The 21,041-nt window shown below is 35.9% G+C and overlaps 1 non-coding gene across 1 annotated transcript; it reads right to left on the bottom strand.

Annotated features, from left to right (window-relative positions):
- Positions 1–652: 652 nt before the first annotated feature.
- Trnai-uau (transfer RNA isoleucine (anticodon UAU)) lies at positions 653–744 on the bottom strand. Its single transcript is given in 2 exon segments — positions 653–688; positions 707–744. It is a non-coding gene; the product is annotated as a tRNA-Ile (tRNA).
- Positions 745–21,041: the final 20,297 nt, after the last annotated feature.

Here is a 21,041-nt window from a genome sequence, read left to right as displayed (position 1 = left end):
AACATTAAAACAACAGCTGACTTACACTCCACAACCACACTTCTATTGGGAATGGCCGTTAGTATAGGTACTATTTTTTTTCGGAAAATAAAAAATTACTAAACAAGCAGATTTGGCTTCCAATTTTTTTAATTGTTGTAATTTTCATAATTGACTCTTTGGCGAATAAGTTTGCCGACCACTGTCCAAAACAACTGAACCGATTTTAATTAGATTTTGCACATTGTGTGCAGATTGATCCAACTTAAGAGATAGGGCAGTTTTTATTTCGATTCATAACCCGTAAAATTATTATTTTAAATTTGATTTCTATAATAATTTGAATAATTCTATGTGATAAATTATTGACGCACAGTTTAACAGTTGTGCTGATTAGATAATATTAATGAAATTATTAAAAGCAGTCTTTATTATTATAAATTAAACATCTGTTGGGTTGGTAGTAAAAATATACTTAATGTAAATACATTTTTTATGCATACTTACTAATTAAAAAACCAAACGGCTTGAGTCTAAGTTTTGATAGTTAAAAAATCAGTTTGTAACGTAAAATTAGCTAACTGGAGTATAATCAACATTGCATACACTATAAACTAACATTTAAATGTTACATACAAGAGAAATAAATAAAACAAAAGTTTAGCAAAAAATATGCTCCAGGTGAGGCTCGAACTCACAACCCCGGCATCGCTCACGAACACTGTCTTATAAGTACCGTGCGCTAACCAATTGCGCCACTGGAGCGACGATCAATGTGACGAAATAGCGATACCATTGTCGTGTCCCCCCCCTTGCCCCGCTCTGCTCGCAGGCCCTCCGTAACCGCTGTTAGATATGACGTCATTCTAATAATTTGTACGGTTAGCAACTATCAGAATGAGTTTCGTTTTTGCTGTACTGGTTTCGGAAGCAAGATAATAACATTTATTATAATAATCTTATCAGGTACATGATTATACTTATTAAATTAATTGATTTTAATAACTCTTATTATGTAAGTTACTATCTACTTGTATTTTTTTTTATTTTATTAGACTAACACATACATGCCAATGCTCGTCAGGAATATATACATACAAAATAGTACTTTTCACATTTATTTTTGTTGGCATTATTTAAGATATATATATCTACTTTGATAGATAGATACTTTGATATAAAAATAATTCCAAATGAATAAATTTTTGGAAATTAAATATTATATTGTTCAAATTCAGTTATGTATGTACGTGGCCTTATTAAATCATTTAATTACATACATAGTATTATATTTCTGTGTGTACTCGCCTTAATCGAAGAATAAATCTGTTACAGCTACGACACTATAGATAGACAATTGTATAATACTAAGCGTTTCCGCCGGCTTTGCTTTGCGAATTTTAAAAGGAAATAAATTAAGCAATAAGTAAGTAGCCATAAACCATCAAGGTTAAATTTCACATCGAATGGTGGTAGTTTCATGTCGATACGATCAGTGGTTTAGGCGTGAAAGAGCCTCAAACAAAGACCATTTTCATATTTTTTTTTATTTATTTATTCGATCTAAAGTTAATTCTAAATGCATTATCGTTTAAGGTAGATACAGCATGCAATTATTATGAAGCTTACAAATATTTATATCAAATGAAGTACTTATACATAATTTAAAAAACGTATTAACTTATTAACGAAAAAAAACACAATGAAATAGTTCTGGGTAGTTCGCTAAATTGAAATCAGTTAAATATAAAATATGTTTTGTTAATATTACAAATTATTTAATTTATCACATAATAAAATTTTACTTCGGAATGTTTCGAGTGAGTCCCCGAAAGGATCCAAATGTTATTGTGTTCCCGAAATATGTGTTTTTTTTTGTAATTGTACCATTCCGATGGTGGCATGTTCACTCTATGATCCAACCTTCTATAAATAAATAAAAAATTAACACCATTTCCATATCTGAGTTTTCACATTGAATTTTACTAATAGACTAGTATAACAGTAAATTTGTACCGACATACATAGCTTAGCTAAATCGAACGGTGTCCCGGTAAACCTCAGCAGACACGTTAACTTGATTATCGTTTAAGCCAATATCTAATGAGTGGAAACACGAAGCGGCGGCAACCTGACTGATCAGCCTGATTGGGCAGGACAATTGCCCCTAATGAAAGTAATTAACAAACGTGGTCCGCCGTGCTCAGTGGGGGCGCTGCCTCTGCGAGCGATCTCGGCGTCGGTACCACCACAACACAATGTTGGTTTATCGAATGTAGGTATAGTCTATAGACCGCAGCTATTGATTATTATGTCTTAAACGTTTTTAACTATATCTTAGGTCACTGGTTGATGACCCAGATTACTAACACATTAAAAGGCCCGGGTTCAAAAGCCGGTAGGTCTCGAATAATTGTTTAAGGCGAAGAGTAAGCAGAAAACACGCAAACATGGTGTTTTTAGACAAGTTTTTTGGTGAAAGTATAGCATTTCGAGCTATGAACACTACTTAATCCTGTTACACATATCCTTAAGTCTTATTTGTAGGTTGCTAATGCTTGCTGTTGGTTATAGTTAACACTGCCGAACCTTTTTGAACTACCACTTTTCTTTGAAGTTAAACAAGTTTTTTGGCATGGCGTGACGCATTTTTTTGGTACTTCTCTCAGAAAAGTTATTCTTATAGCTTGTACTTTTTTGTGTAGGTTCATTTATTCAGATTAGTAGTGAATAACGAGGATTGTAAGCATATAAACTGTTTTCCACCCAAGTATTTTGAAAATATTGGCTTTGTTACATAGATGGCGATAACTCATATCGCTCAAGGTCGCTGGCATTTAGTGTCGCCTTAACATGTAATTTATCTGGTCAAGATCGCCGGAATACGTTGGATGAGGGAAGCGCAGGACAGATCATCGTGGATATCTTTGGGTTAAGCCTTTGTCCAGCAGTGGACTTCTTCCGGCTGATGATGATGATGATGGTGATGATATAATTTGTATTAAGTACAATATCATTGTCTTGCATACACATATTGCACATGTTAGATACTATAACAAGTTTGGGAAATAGATAATTATAAATTATTGTGAAACTGCATAAATAAGCGAAAAAATAAGTTATATGTAAGTATAAAATTCGCATATAAATTCTTAAGGTATGTTATGCATTAACGGCCGTTCCCAATATTCAGTCTATCTCTTAATTGAGATAAAAGTCATAACTATCGTTGACTTTTCTGTCCCAATAAACTTATCGACGGTAACTCACCTTATCTGTACACGCTGTCTGTCAATGGATCGACTTACCAGCGGGAATTGCAATTCCCGCGTCCCAATATAAGGCGATAAGAATGACTTATCGGGTATATTGGGACAGCTTCAGATTATTGACAACTAATTTCTGTCAGTAGAAGGTAGTAATTTATCTCTATCTGTAGATAGTATATTGAGAACGGCTGTTAGAGTATAAGTAAGTACTATCTTGAGTGATGAGTGAAACTAATGCGCAAGTGAACAGTAATTCAAACTTTGAATTTATTTAAATAATATAAGTTATATTTTAACCAGAAAACTGCAGAAAGAATTAATTAACATATAGATAATATGTTCTACAAATGCATTTAATTATATTCACGAATGGTTTCTGTGCTTTCTGACATTATCAAACCCAAGAATGACATGACTAAAAAGTGTCGCCAAAGAAATATGAAACTACCTACATATGGCATGTAGGTAGTGAACCCCACAATTATTCACACTTTATTATAAGAAGAGATGAGAGGAGTAACACTTGCTGATTATAGGTAAGTTATACAATCCAGGGCCGCTCAGAATCCTTGAAATCCTAAAACTCTCTGCAGCAATTTGTTTGCATCAATGACGGTAAGGTTTCACCGGCGCCTCTCAACTGAGATTTGACGGGTTTCATCCCAATATGATTTCGATTTTCTTTACGAAATTCAAATGATAGATTGTAGGTGTAATGTATATAACTAACTAGCGCTGGGCTCAAAAGGGTATGAGCAATTTAATCCAAAGTAGACCGACAGTAAACATCAAGTTGCGGAAAATAGCCCTTGACAACCTACCTAAGTAGCCGAGTAGGCTTTAGTGCCCTAACTCAAATGCACACTATTGCTTGCCGACAGAAGTAGGCTTTTACGTCGAAAACTACTTCCTCTGCGTAACCAAATTCACAAAGAAAAAGAAAACGTGTTTTACTCCGGTAGTGCCGGCAGAAGCTAAAACTTGAACATTAACGTTGTTCATATTTGAATGTTTTGGAATGATTAGGGAATAATTTCGCCCGAATTGCTTTATTTATGATTATAAAAGTACTAGTAGCACTTATGAGGTTAAATACGATATTCATTTATCGCGCTATCATACACAGAAATGACAATTTATATTAGTTATATAAAAAATTTAACGCTAGTAACTAACTATAACAATTTCAACGACTTTCATCCATAATTTCAACGACTGTCTTACGAATTTTCGATCAGGCCACGTGTCCTGACGCGAGTTAAACAAAAATTACCGATCCCAAGAAAAGTGCTCAACGCCGCTAAAGAAGCTTTCACTTCAACATTTTTTGTTATACATTGTCTAGAACTTTTCTTTGATCAATAAGACATTGACATTGGATACATTTTTGACGTTTGTGTATTTTGGTGCACCATTTTACATATATTATAACAATATAATAAGTTAAGCGATGAGGTTGTAAATGCTGATTTAAAAAAGAGGCAATAAGTTTTTTGCCACTTCCTCTCGCTAAAGTTCCGAAGCAGTGATAAATGGTAAAACTAAAAAAAACTTTTGACATTCACTGGTGTCATTTCCTTGACTTACTTGAATAAAAAGATTTTGATTTGATTTGAGAAGGCGCTAGAATACGCAAGTGATCAAGTGTAGGTGGTTAGTGAACCTGCCTATTGAGCTGGAGGTTCCGGATTCGAATCCCGGTAGGTGCAAACATTTATATGATGAATATGGATGTTTGTTCCCGAATCATGGATTAAATATTGATAGATACTATAGGTCTTGTACCCATAGTACTATGCCAAGTTTGGGCCTAGTGTAAAAGTGTGTCAATATTATATTATCTCAAATACTGCATCATGGCTTACAGATTGACACGCCATATTGAATTTGGCTCTTAATGTTTATCAAATATACGCTAACGTACAAATTTCACACGAACTTTCTATTTTTTGCACATAATCTGCAACTGAATCGTATTTCTAATACACATGTCCCAAATTAGGTGCAAACTTATTGCAGGTAATATTAATTCATTTGAATGAATAGCCAAGCAACTGCAGGTAGGTGATTCTATGTGGGAAAGTATCGTCGGACATAAAAACATTGCGTGCACAATATGTATCACAAATCCTTCGAACATCGCGGCCTTGAGTCCTACTAACACACCTATATTTTATATTTCAATATCTTGCCGATGTGTAGATGAAGGTTAACATTTATCTTTATGGGACTCTACATCAAGAACAAATTTATTGATAAAACTTATAAAGCCAATAGTGCGACTTGTCCGTCTGTTTGTCTAAGATATTTCACAGATATATATAAGTAAATATAAACATTGAAAATAAACAAACGGAACCTATCTCGACTGATACCTTTCAAGGTTAATCAAACTTTGACAATCCCTGAAATTATTCTTAGAAAGTGTGATATCCATTTTTGTCGATTGACTCAAATAATAAAACATACCTCGAGAACCACGCTATCCATTGGTGAAGACATCATGAAAATCGGCGCTGTAGTTTCTGAGTTTATCGCGAACAGACACACACGCTGCTGAGGACGTTGTTTTTTAATATGTAGTGATACTAGCGTATAGACGAAGAAAGCGATACGACATAGATACAGCAAGTAAGCGTATCTCTTGTAACTGTGACCCATTTTGATTGACAAAGTCGTAAGCAGTCAGCCACGCATGGCATGAGTTCCTTAGTACTTAGAATATTAAACCAGCTACCGCACACATTGGCTGCCAGGTAGTCTATGTCATAGTATTTTCTAAGTCTATGGTTCGCACAGGAAAATTTGAAATTTTCTTTGATAATTGATCAACAAGCACTCGGCTGAGAAATGCTTGATCCCAGGGCGTACACTTATCTAAAAGGCCAGCAACGTTCCTGTAATTCCTCTGGTGTTGTTAGGGAATGCTTCATAAGATACATAATAGTTTTAAGGGTAAATGTATACACTTCTATAATAAAGTTCCAGCCACTGTTCAGGCATTATCTATAAATAAATTTAAATGTCTTATAAAAAAATGACTCTGTCGTAAATCCTATTACTCCACTGCTGAATATCTAAATGATCGGACAGCCTGGGACTAGATTATGATTTCTTCTTGAAATGACTGTATAATATTGTATATTTTTATTGAAAAGAGCGCAAAAAAAGAATGCTGGGAGAGTTTCTTGCGCCGCTTCTTCTCTCTCAGAGCGCCATTTGTTTCCAAAGCGGTAGTAGTATCTAGTAGTTATTACTACAATACTGACATCAAAAAGAATTCTAATCTAATCAATTTTGAGAAAATAAATGCCTTTTATGCCTTTTAATGTGGGTGTTGCTAATCAATTCACACCAGGTGACCCGTACGCTCGTTTGTCCTCCTTTTCAATAAAAAAGGGCTTATTCACGCAACATCATAATTTATAGCCTCACAGTAGAAGTCAAATTGCACAAAATATATTGTGTATACCAAGTGTACCCCTACCAAGAATCGTAATTTGGAGTACGGAACATTAAATTTCATTTAAAATCTGCATTCAATTCATCATTTCAGCCGGAAGACGTCCACTGCTTGACAAAGGCCTCCCCAAAGATCTCCACAATGATCCGTCCTGCGCTGCCCTCATCCAACCTATTCCGGCAATCTTGACCAGATCGACGGTCCATCTTGCTGTACCAACATTTTTACCAGTGGGAGGCTCCTTTGCACAGAATGCTGTCTAGACTATGGATACCACAACGGCGCCTATTTCTGCCGTGACACAGTAATGTGTAAACATTGCTGTGTTTCGGCCTGAAGGGCGCCGTAGCGAATGAAATTACTGGAGACTTAACATCGTATGTCTCAAGGTGACGAGCGCAATTGTAGTGCCACTCAGAATTTTTGGGTTTTCCAAGAATCCTGAACGGTATTATATTGTAATGAACAGGGGTATTAATTACCATCAGCTGAACGACCTGCTCGTCTCGTTCCTTATTTTCATAAAATAAAACACTCCACGTCTTCTGTTACGTGGACGCCATTCGAGGACTTTACTGCCCAACGGACATCTGTCCGTCGAGGTATGTGCCCGGCCCATCGCCGCTTCTGTTTCGCAACCTCCTTGGCTATGTCAGTGACGTTGGTTCTACGGATCTCCTCATTTCTGATTCGATCTCGCATTGGATTATTGGCATTGAACATTATCCAGAGAGCCCGTTTAGGCAAACACGTGACGGTTAAATTAGAACAACTCTCCACAAATCACGTGCACTTTGTGATGATTCAATAATGAGTATCTAGGACATGTATTGGTTATATAACGGTATTGTTTAGATACGGTGTTATTAGCTGATTGGTCGCAGGATCATGTTTCACCTACTAACTCGTTTAGGCTTCGTTGTTTATATTAAGTTACCTTAGTAACTTATTTCATGCTTTTTTGTATTATTTGACAATAAGGGACGAGACGAGCAGGACGTTCAGCTGATGGTAATTGATACAACCTACCCATTATTATAGAGTACCGCTCAGAATTCCTGAAAAGCCCGAAAATTCTGAGTGGCACTACAACTGCGCTAGTCACATTGAGACATAAGATGTCAAGTTACATTTGCCCAGTAATTACACTAGCTAGGGCGCCCTTCAGACCGAAACACAGTAATGCTTACACTTTACTGCTTCACAGAAGAAATATGCTTGATCATGGATAGCGTAATAAATAATAATACACATGGAAAACAGTGAAATGAACCGACAGATGAGCGATATTTTCTCAATAATATGCTTTGTACAGATACAAATAGATCCCAGTTATATAATAATCTTGAATAATTTAATAACAATCTTTGCGAATTCTCAAATTTACAAAGTCAACGTTGAAGTCACATAAACTGTATTCAATTAGGCTTAAAGTAGGCGCCTTCGAAGTCACTTTATATATTTCTATTAAATTACTGAATTTACTGTGTCCGTAAAATGTAGAGCTCGTGAGAAGAAAATACGAGAAACTGAACGGCCACTATTTTGAATAAAATGTAGTATTTTACAATGGCTATTATAGTATATTAACATTCATACAAAATAAAAATTATTAACCATATAAATAAATACAACAATATAATTCTTTATTTCCATTTTTTCAAAATTCAACGGCTCAGTAGAACATTAGATTGATTGAAAAAGTAGGTATCTACCGATATATTTGCGTTGAAAAAGAAGTTTTATTATAAAATTGTCGTTTATTGCTTTTTTTATGACAATAAGGGATGAGACGGGCTGAGGGTAATTGATACGCCCTGTCCATTTCAATACAGTGGCGCTCAAGATTTTTGAAAAACCCAAAAAATTTAAGCGGCACTACAATTGCGGTCGTCTCCTTGAAACATAAGATGTTAAGTCTAATTTGCCCAGTAATTTCACTAGCTACGGCGACCCTCAGACCGAAAAACAATAATGCTTAGACATTACTGCTTCACGACAGTAATAGGCGCCGTTGTGGTACCCGTAATCTAGCCGGCATCCTGTGCAATAGAGCCTTCCACTGTGGACACACCAGCGGTAATGTTTTTAATTTTTCGTAAGATTAAATTTATTTTGTCAAAGTATTTACCCTCGTAGATTTATAATAAAGAAAAATATATTTATATTATCTTAAAAATATTTATAATAGTCATGAAGCATTCTAAAATTTAAAACTTAAACTTTTACGTGTACCTACACTCGGTAGGTATGTTATTATAATGAGTCGCATAAAAAGTGAGCCGAGGCCGCGATCAATGCGCATAAAAGAATTCCATGTTGGACGATGAATGGCCGGCCATCATTCTTAGCGAGCACATCGATCGTTTTGTTTGCGTGTATGTCGGTACTTAATGAAAAAGCATTCTTACTCTCAGGTGCACACCTGTTGAGGCGCCGAGACTTGAGACCGTGGGATTACAACAGCAGGTACAAAACCAACAAGATCACTACGCATTTCATACACAGATTTACTTGAAATATTATTCAACACACCATCCACATACACTATTGCAAGACTGTCAGCTTACCTGTCTGGAGGAGCCTTTGCACAAGCTGTAAGTTTAAATTTTTCAAATGAATCAATATTGCTTTATTACTGCTGAGCTGATTCTATTTTTAACGACGCAATGGCCGCATCTTTTATAATATATCTCGAAATGTTGTTTGTATAGTAATTATTAATTGTCTCTTTTTACTGTCGCTTTTTCGATTCATCAACTTTCAAATCACAACGATGCTAAAGAAGTTTACGCTTCAAAATGAATTAGGTTGTAATGTTGATAAGTCATCAGTCAACAGTTCGTCTACAATAAAAGGGCACATTTTCAAATCATTATTTAATTTCTCCGTTACTTCCAGCCGGAGTACGTATTCCAAACCGTATGTGTCTTAAAAGATTCTCAATAGATAGGCAATGAGAATCACAACTCTCCGCTGCAAATGTACTTTCCGTGTTTCAATTTCTGTCCATATCAGGCAATACTGATGTGCCGACTCATGTAGAGATTCAGATAATATGCTGAGAACGTGCGGGAAGGAACACGTTGGTTGGGACTTGCGAGAGTCGAAGCAACTGGTACTGGAGAGAGGATCGGAGCAGTATAACGCTATCAATATGAAATATAATTACTATAATCATTAGAATCATTACTTCCATAATATTATTCCGTCAATTTTTTTTCAAGACATAAGTAGGTGTAGGTAGGCTTATAGTGGGAGGCCTCTTTTGGGGGTACGATGACGCCTTTGTCTACCGTAAAGCTTTTTGTTTCGGTTCTAGAACGTCCTAGAAGTAATTACTGGACATATGAGGATTACTACAAGGTTAACGCCTTGCACATTCCCAAAAAAACCTAAGTAGGTACATAGAATTGTAGCCAATGTGCAATATTTTTTACATGTTTAGTGCCTTAAATAACGGATGAGACTAACAGGACGTTCAGATGATGGTAATTGATACGCACTCCATTACAATGCAGTGCCGCTCAGGATTCTTGAAAAACCCTAAAATTCTGAGCGGGACAACAATTGCGCTCGTCACCTTGAGACATAATATGTTAAGTCTCATTTGCCCAGTAATTTCACTAGCTACGGCGCCTTTCAGACCGAAACACAATAATGCTTACTAATTACTGCTTCACGGCAGGAAAAGGCACCGTTGTGGTACCATAATCTAGTCGGCAACCTGTGCAAAGGAGCCTTGAGGTGCTATGTTTGATGTACAGCGGTAATACAAGGATAAAGACTTATAAGTATGTATCGGAGAAAAGGTCCTCGTATGTCCTCTTCGCGAAGACGCCCAATAAATCTGTGACTGTAAATTTTCACAGTATCTTTATGTTGTGTACTTTCGCTGTTGTACTCAACAAAATGGCGCATTCTTAAAGCTCTCTTCTTGAAATAATCGGTGTGATTTGGTGCGTTGTTGATTTTATCCACATTCCACACGTTGTACAATACAATGAATGGCGCAACGCGAAATTCCATTAAGGATTTTAAATGCGAAAGAACATTATGGAAAAAATCCGCCGTCGGATTTCGAACAGGTTATTGTTCGGGCTTTGAAGAGGAACAATCGTCGGCTGTGTTTCTAGTTAACCGTAACAAACTGGGATGCTTCGGTACCTGTGGCTTGGATTTACTTTATTGTTTGCGCTGGCACGTTGATCTTATAACTGCGCGTCTTTGTTTAATCTCACCTGTGCTAATTTTGATGGTTAAACTTTTTGACGTGAAAATTTCTTAAGGCGCGCTAAGCATTTAATTATGTGGGTATTAAATGAGGTAGAGCTGTCATGCTTGGCTTTGTAACTCTCGCTCAGGTAGCGCTATCAGTCAGAGTAACATTTAATAGAGTAATTAATATACAAGTATAAAAATGAAAGAGGTCACAGACCATAACGTAAAAATGTTATTATCACTATTGTCAACTATGTCGTAATAATACGAAGAATGTACTAAAATATTGTACATTTTGCCAATAGCGTATCTTCATTTGCTTATTCAATGAAATTATTGCTCTAACAATACAAAATCACGTTTTTTCAAACGTGTAATATGAAAGTGAAAATAAATTTCTCTCTTTTAATTAATAGTATGTTTTGATTCAACGATCCGCCGTCAAATACGTGACGTAGATTAAGGTTAAGTCCCTCTGAGATTACTTACTCAAAGGTACCTGTTACACGTGGCCCGGTGTATAGACACGTACGTACCCTTAAATTAATATAAGAAAAATATAAAACAAAATTATATAACTATATATACAATACTATGATTACTTTACATTAAAACTATCATTATGTACCAAGAATACTTAGTGGCATCATTTCCACGTTGGATAGCTAGGCTGAACCGTTGACTGAAATAGCTGCCAGAGCGCTTGGGTTTCCAGTAGCCCTATTGAGGCGAGAAGATAGTACTTTGTACATTCTCCGCGCCTCTGGGCCCCACGGGCCAAGTGTCTCAACACCAAATGGCACAAAGATGTATGACTCACTAAGACCGACATATTTGCGACGTTTGCTGTCTTCGGCAGTCGAAGCAGCAGCCCCAGCACCAACTGACGTAACTTGGACATGAGAAGGCTAAAATATAAAAAGCATAAAAATATCAAATTAAATCAGATTCATTAAATTCCATAAAGAAATGACACTTTTGAATGTTATTAAGTCGCTTCGGAAAAGGTCCAGCCTTAATGAGAATAAGTGGCAAGAAACTTACTGCTACACATTTAAATCAATATTTAAAGCTTTATCGTTTTACAACTTATTAATTACAAGAAGTTTATGAGAATCCCAGCCATCAGTTTCAGTTTTAAATATTTTAATGCATTGAAGGTGTGTCCAACACAAGGAATTTTCTAAAAGAATAGCAAAATAAATTTTTTTTTTGTTCTTGGCTTTAGCTTGTTTGTATCAGGAAGAAAACTCCTTGAAAATCGCACTGTAGAGGAATGCTAGATATCCAGATGGTGGGGATATAATCTTTATTTGTGGTATTTCGGGGTGGGATCGAAAGTTGGATTTGGCCGTAGGAATCAGACAAATGATTTGAGTTTTCTTTAGAGTTAATTCCGCCAATATAGAGTCGAAAACGAGAGTCTCTTGCCAGATTTTGGCGAGACAACACGTCCTGAGGATGCCTCGTGTAGAGGCAAAACACGTGTCGAATTGTTTAAAGACAAATATTGGCGGAATTAACACTAAAGAAAACTCAAATCATTTGTATAATTATGGATTTCAGCAAAGTAACGCCTACTTCAATAAATTTTCGTAGCAATCAGGTCAAAAAATGGCTTGAGCTGATAGGCTCCAGCCAGAGATGGCAGATATACCCCACCACCAGAGGCCGGACCTGCGCTCTGTAGGGAAAATGTGGCCCGTTTTTATTGTTAAAAGATCCATAGTCCGTTACTTAAACTCTAGCATTAAAAGAAGGCACGCCAAAAGTTAGGATATCATCCTCACCATCTGGATGTGTGGCGGTCCTCCACAGTGCGCTTTTCAAGGAGCTTTCGTCCACGTACTACAAAGCTGTGGAATGAGCTTCTTTGTGCGGTGTTTCCGGGACGATACGACATGGGTACCTTCAAAAAAAGCGCGTACACCTTCCTTAAAGGCCGGCAACGCTCCTGTGATTCCTCTGGTGTTGCAAGAGATTGTGGGCGGCGGTGATCACTTAACAACAGGTTGTACGCTCGTTTACCTCCTATTCCATAAAAAAAACGGCATCAACAGAGTTCATCTGCATTGAAATCTTAATGAAGCCATAGATAACGTTTTCGATATAAGACTATTATAAACCACATAAATTCCAAAGCATTTTGTTGAAGCAAAGATGACAGCGTACAATCAAGAGAGATAAAATGATGTGGAGGTCGATATTTAAGTTGGATTACGATCAGGCATGTGATATTTGAATGTGTGTTAGTGTGATAGCGCACGTCCGACCAACCGGGACGTGCGGTGTGTCCGCCGCGAGATAAGCTCAACCTGTCTTGTTATCAGCCCGTGTTTTGTCAACAGTACCTGCAAATATGTTCATCGTACAGTCGGCAACATATTCTTCAGGAACATAAACCGAAATACATTAAAACTAGGTGACCCGTCACACTGAACAAATATAAGAATTACAAGTCATATCCTTATATTGTCTATGCGCGTGATCCTAAATTAACAAAACAAAAATATTAGCAATCATTTGAACATTTTTATCAACAGCAGGAAACATAAGCCTTAATATTGTGTTTGAATCATTAAATTTGATGAAGAGTTGAGGAAGTGATAGCGTTTTAAAAAAACACTTTTAGTAATAATCTGTACTGATAAAATGGAATAATAATTATACTATGTATGTATATATAGATGCAGCGTGTTTCGGAGATTTTTAATATATGATATGTTGGTGATTAATTATCCGGAATCTATATTTTTTGACTTAGAATGAATGCCTGCATGTAGTCACAATTTTTGGGGCACTGGGGTCAGTCTAGCTGGAATTTTTATACTTTTTACATTTCATTTTATTAGTTATACTAACAGGTATCATAGGTATCATTGGTTTCAGCCGGACGACCGTCACTGCTAGATTTGTCTAGCAGTAGACGTCGCAATCTTTGGTTGATTGCCTTGACTATCGCCTTGACCAGTCGTCTCTCCATCTTGTGGAGCGCTTACCAACACTACGTCTTCCGGGACGTGGTCGCCATTCGAGGACTGCCATCTGTCTGTTGAGCAGTGTGTTATAATTAACTATGGAATACGTACTTATTCCCTAATGTTTAGTAAATCTTATCGAAATAATTACGGCTTAAACTCTCCCATCAAACTCATGCATATAATCAATGATAAAGTATTTAAATTGGGTATAATACACGACAGTATCAATTATATATTTTCAATTTGTAACTTTTACAAAAATAGTGTCTTTATCATTTAATAAGAATGAATAAAGATTAATAAATAATTGAATACTAGTTAAATTAAATTAATTTTTTAACATTAAATTTTGTAACCTTATAGATAAAAGTAATGTTATTCGTATGAATCTAGTTGGTAAGCCTATAATATAAATAATAAAATATCATGGTCTAATTTTATAGTTCGAATGCAGATACTTTTAGATTTAACCGTTTTCTAATAAATACAATAACAAAAGGTAGAGATCAAAATTGTTTCCTTGTTGAAATTGTAAAAATAAGGTACATTATGAACTATATCTGTTTCACCCTAGGTTTTCACAAATTTACATTCTGAACGTTAGATATACCCTCTTATTCATAATAGTCTGCTAACTTAAAGCATTTCTAATTCTCACTCTGTCTTTTTCTATTGACCTAAGTCAGAATGAGAAAAAACACTCCTTAGCGGCTGTTTAAAGTTAGCGGACCATTATGAATAAGGGGGTTTATATCTTAGTCTTAGTTTATTTGTCAATGCTGTCTCTACGCGACACTCAGATGTGCGGCTCTCTTTATATTCTCAATTACATCACAATTTTACATTTTATGATTTATGAAAGCATCGTGGGCATCAAGGTGACGGTGAAAGATGTTGCTTTGGTTCGCCGACAACGTGTAGGCCGACATGGCATGCGGTATCTTCACATGACATCCCATAAACTGTACATACAAGGGCTAATAAGTATTTAAATCTGGTGGAATATTATGGAGTAACAATGAAGATTTTCTTATATACGAGGGGGCAAATTAAACTGATAAGGTGGTAACCACCCATGGCCACCGCAACACCAGGGGCTTAGAGATACGTTGCCGGCCTTTAAGTTAGGAGTATGGTTTAGTCTTAAGGTCAAATAATATTGGTTCAGGGAAACTACTGCAGGTTATTGATTCCGCAAAGTATTAATTTGTCAATAAATAATTTTAGTTTCCGAATTATTTAAAAATTACACAAGGCACGAAATGGCCGCGTGACGTCACAACACCGCTCTCCTGCTCTAACCATGAGTGAAAGTAGAGTTATGACGTCAGAGCAGTCAGAGACCGCTCCGCAGCGTTTAGCTACATAAAAAAATATTTCGAAAACTATACCTACACCATATATTGATCATAATAGATTATGATCTGAGGATATTCCTCATTATTACCGAGCCCTTGGGCTGGGGTATAAACGAGACCATTAACCCGGCTCCAGATAGGGAGATAGACTTAACCTCCTTTAGTTCTTCCACTGGAGTAACTCCTGTCTGGCGCGTCCAAGTCGTCGTAGGGGTTAGGCGCCACTCACTTAAGTAGGCCGGCGTGAGCTGGTGCCGCAGTTCAGGCAGTGACCCAGTCCCGCGGGCTATAGCGTGGAACCTGTGCCCAGGGATACGGTCGAAGACCTCAACGGCATGCGAAGGCGGAATTGGAGGCCATTGGTACGGAGCATGTGGACGAGAGTAACAGAGGGCCGACCCCATGTATTGGGTTTTCCGGGGTGATGCTGGAGATATACAATTATAATTAGGTTTAAATTACTTTAGTAACATTTGCTCGGACTGGTCGCGCTCTCTAACTCAATTCGAGCCGACTTTACTCAAACAATCATTACATATCCATGCGTGTCACAATAGTCTTATTCATCACCCACAGAATACTTCACTTCAAAAACAAAATGCACAATAATTATCTATATCGTTTAACAGAGTAGCACGCATGATAGAATTAAGCAAATGTATCGAATGCTTGTGATAAGTGTGGGAGTGCGTATTCGCGAAGGTCGCGATAAGTGCCCGGGTGCGTAGTGCTTCCGGCCGCGTGCCAAGCACGTGCGGAGCGGGGTTCACAGGATGTGCTGACTGCCTGCCTGCATCATGCGTGCGTGCGACGTCCCCGCTGTCAACTGTGCCAACAATTTCAACTTAATTAACGTTTGTTTGATATTGACTCCTAGTTTACCCAGCTATAAGGGTCGCTTTAGGGTTATTATTATCGTTCATCAATGCTTCAACTAGCACGACATAATAGCCGTTTTGTTGTTTGTCTGTTTGTGAAGCTCCCTTAAAATTAGCAATTTCTGCCGTGAAGCAGTAATGTGTAGCATTACGTATTCGGTCTGAAGGGCGCCATACCTAGTGAAATTACTGGGCAAATAAGGCTTAGCATCGTAAATCTCAATGTGACGAGCGCAGTTGTAGTGCCACTCAGAATTTTTGGGTTTTTCAAGAATCCTGAACGGTATTGCATTGTAATGGGTAGGGCGTATCCATAACCATCAGCTGAACGTCCTGCTCGTCCCTTATTGTCGTTAAACACAATGGCTGAGGTTACAAATTGTAAACCAGAGATGTTACCGATACAGCCGATAAGATATTATATAAGGCATTTATTTTCTCAAAATTGATTCCTTTGGAATTGTTTTTGATGCCAATTTTAAACACTACAACCGCTTCGGAAACAAATGGTGCTCTGAGAGAGAAGAGGGAAGGCGTAAGAATTTCTCCCAGCATCTCCATATATAGTATAATATGATTATTCTCTAATATCCGTTCAATTTATTCATTTGAAATGGTACAAGTAGTTACCCGCTCATCATTGAGCGATCAAGAGAAACCTTATTTTCACGAAAACTCAACGAGTTCAGAACTAAGAAGACTTACAAACTAAAAACATTGATAAAATTTAGTAAAAAATATTGTTAAAAGGGTATTGCTAATAAATGACACAGAGAAAAGGCATTGTTTAATAGACGATAACTGCATCGCACCGTAACAGAGGCTAAGACACTTACTAAACTTAGAATAGGTTTAAAAACTGCTTGTTACAAGCAGTAGTGTGCTTGCTCTTTTTCTGTCTCGATTTGAAAGGTGCCGTAGCCGGTGATATTAAGTAGGCTAATAACACTTAACATCTTATGTGTCAAAGTGACAAGCGTAATTACGATGCCCTTCAAAATTTTGGTTTGTCAAGAATCTTCAGCGGCGCTGCATTGAAATGGACATGGCGTTAAACTGACCGTCTCGCTCATCCCATCATTTTAGTCATTAAATAACGGGTTGCATTTTAAGAGTGCCGGCGGAAGAGAAAAAATAACATTAATTTTTTGCATTTTTGAATATTTTGGAATGGTTATAATTTCGCACGAATTTCTTTATTTATCAGTATAAAAGTACTATGCATTTATGTGGTTAAATACAATATTAATTTATACCTTGGCTATCATACACAAAAATGACAATTTATTTTAAATAAAAAATTTAACACTGAGGTGTTAAATTCTTTCTGAATTCTGAAGAACTATTACCATTATTTTACATTAAAACATTTATCTCTCAAAAAAATCAACTTTCATCAATAATTTCAACGACTTTCTTACGAATTTTTGATCAGGCCACGTGTCCTGACGCGAGTTTAACATTTTATACCCATTCCAAGAAAGGTGCTCAACGCCGTTAAAGAAGTTTTCACTTCAAAAAAACAAAGGATGAACAATAAATGTGCAAAATAATACTACAGATAGATATGACCGAAGCAACAGCAAAAAGTATTTATTTTATTATTCTACATCACTTTTGAATTCACCTGAGCTATGTCCAAATATTAAAAAATGTGCGTAACCATTAGTAATTGATTCATTACTTAAAAACAAGAGAAACATTAAAACGAATTGAAACCAAATTGCTAACCATAATTTAATCTTGGACGTTACTTACATTACTGTCAGCTGTGTAGGCGGCCATTAAATACTTAAAACCAATAATTATTGCTGTTGGTGAAATTGAATATTGATAAATGATATTGTAAATATAATAATATTATTCATTACGCTCGCCGAGTTTTGTGACACGAATAAATAAGAGCGTAGCGAACATCTTTGTGAGAAGGAATTACATGAATGTGTAATCAGAGAGCATATTGATCGTTGCAAGATTAACACCGGCCCGCATTGTCTGCCTTGGCACGTCTTAAATTTTCCCTTTTTGTGTCAATAACTTAAGGAATTCACGAATTAATTTTTTTTCCTTAAAGTTTATTAATGTCACCGTTTATCACACTACAAGAGTTATTCGTCCTTGTTTCGTGGGCTCGTGAAACTTTTTGTGAATAATCGGTTTATTGTTAAAAGTGCATTTTTGCTTCACGTGCTTTAAGTTAACAGTTTTATAATATATTTAACTGATCTATGTTTGTATATGGAAAGTATTTCAGGGAACTTATTATATCGGGAATTTTTAACGCAATAAATCCGATAACAATGGTTTTTGATTTTTTGTCTGTTGTGAGCAATGAATTTGTTTTCGGTAATCTAAGTAACTATATTATTTCGGGTATTAATTAACGCAATAGATTCGAGCAATGAATTTGTTTCCGTTAATCTCAGTAACTGCTAAACTTATTTAGATGCAGATTTCACTGATGTATTATAATGAATACGTTTATAGTATTCATAAATGAAAAAGATCCGTAACATGATTATAAATTTGGAACAATAATTTGACTTCGTGCGGATAAAAGCTCGTATATAAAATCAAAAAAAATATAAACATAACATAACATATAAACGATAGTTGAATTGTATATATTTGAGTGTTGTATGTTCAGTTGGAAAATAGCGAAATTAGTAAATATGAAATCACTTACCCTTTTCCATCTAGCGACCGTAAAATGTCCTTAGCATATTTTTTTAATGTTTTAATTAAATGTTAAGATATTTGGTCATTTTAATTATATTTACAGTTAATAATGACATTAAACTAGGATATATTAATCATAAACTTTATTATTTTGTGACATCCAATGAACATGTTTGTGTAAATAAAACTTTAATTTTAAATACGTTGCTCACTAGTATTTAATCTCACTGTCTTTACTTACAACCTTGTGATTTTCAATACAGTATATCTTTTAACTCTGAAACAAGACTTTTTGATGAATTGAAACATCACTGATTTAAATTTGATAATAACATGTCTAATTGTTGTGTTTATTTAGTATTAAAGTTTTGCATTTTGTGACCTAACGATATACCCAATTATATTACGTACTATCTTTATGCGTAGGCACATAGGTATAGTCCAAAAGAAGCATCTATGGCGCCGGGACATGGGAGCTAATTCTAAACAGATCGCACCCAACGTTTAATTTTTTTTTTACCACTGGTTGCTATACAATTCAATATATAATACGTCACTGGAAATTTGTTTCACTCACCATTCAAGATATGGCCTTTATTTATGATAGTATCTTTATAACTATAATTGGTTTTGTTTAATGAATAAAATAATCCACATTTACTTAATTGAAATGGAAAATATACATATTAAAATATAAATGATATTTTAAATATAATGCGTAAATATATACATGATATTAGGACCCACTATTATTGCCAAATGATAATGTGAGACCTCATACTGCACGAGAAACAGTTTTAACTCTAAAGGAACTGCAATTAGAAACCATTCGTCACTTTCCGTATTCGCCAGACCTTGCTCCAACGGGCTACCATTTGTTTCGTGATTTGGACAATTTTCTACGTGATAAAATGTTTTCTTCTCAGGAGATAGTACAAAATGCTTTCATACAGTTATAACCAAAGTTCTATCTCAATGGCAGCAACGTATATGGATAATAATGGAAATTATTTTGAATTAATAAATATATAAAATAAAAATCACAAAATTCAATTTTTTAGTACAAATCGGCAATTTTATACATAAAATTTTTGATATTAAGTATTATAAATTAAACACATTGCTGAAAGTCTGAAACAAATACTTAATATGCATTCATCTATAATTTAATAGATTCTATTTTATAAGAACCTATAAATTGATAGATGTAACAATGTTATAAGGTTTCTCCACACTATTGAAAGTAATTCAAAACAAAGAATTCAGTTATTGTATTTGTGTTACGGAGACATATGGGTCAGCAGACGAATAAAAGGCAAATGTTACACAAAAAAAGTACCAGCTGACCGATTCCCGAGAGTTATAATTGGTAACGGGAAGGCCGAACTAGGTGACACGGGATATATGGGCGCATCTGTCTGGAAGCTCTGTCTATCCGTTGGCTATTAACGCCATATGTGGTTACCTGTTTTGTTTATTACTTATACGAGTAATAGTTTTATTAGCACTATAATATTTGGCTCATTGCCAAATGCGGTTATAAAACTGACTTAATAAAACGACATAAATCCAGTGTCCTGATATTTGATTCTAGTGAACTCCTAAACTAATGAACGGATTGGACTATTAGAGTCCGTTCATTAGTTTTACTATAAGAATCTGCACACCATGAAGTAATCCACCTTCGCACGACACGCCACAAGTTAGGATATCATCCCCACCATCTGGATGTGTGGCGGTCCTCCACAGTGCGGTTTTTAAGGAGCTTTCTTCCTCGTACTACAACGCTGTGGAATGAGCCTACTTGTGCGGTGTTTCCGGGACGATACGACATGGGTACCTTCAAAAAAAGCTCGTACACCTTCCTTAAAGGCCGGCACCGCTCTTGTGATTCCTCTGGTGTTGCAAGAGAGTGTGGGCGACGGTGATCACTTAACACCAGGTGACCCGTACGCTCGTTTGTCCTCCTATTCCATAAAAAAAATCCCTATGGATTACTTCATGAAATGCAGTTTTGTTCAACTTGAAAGATTATTTTAATTATTTTTATTTCCAATATTTGTTTTGTATGGACATATTTTCTATGAGAGAATTTATTGACGCAAGGTTTGACAGTTTTGCTGTGAAACAATTTCATTATCGGCCGTTTTCAATAACCTATCTATCCTTAGTTTAACTTACTAAAGGTAGACAAATCTATCCTTTTACCCTTA

Source organism: Leptidea sinapis, chromosome 27 (genome assembly GCF_905404315.1).
Source record: "Leptidea sinapis chromosome 27, ilLepSina1.1, whole genome shotgun sequence".
In the NCBI taxonomy this organism is placed as follows: Eukaryota; Metazoa; Arthropoda; class Insecta; order Lepidoptera; family Pieridae; genus Leptidea; species Leptidea sinapis.
The sequence above is the reverse complement of the archived record's forward strand: the minus strand, read 5'-3'. Positions and strand labels throughout refer to the sequence as shown.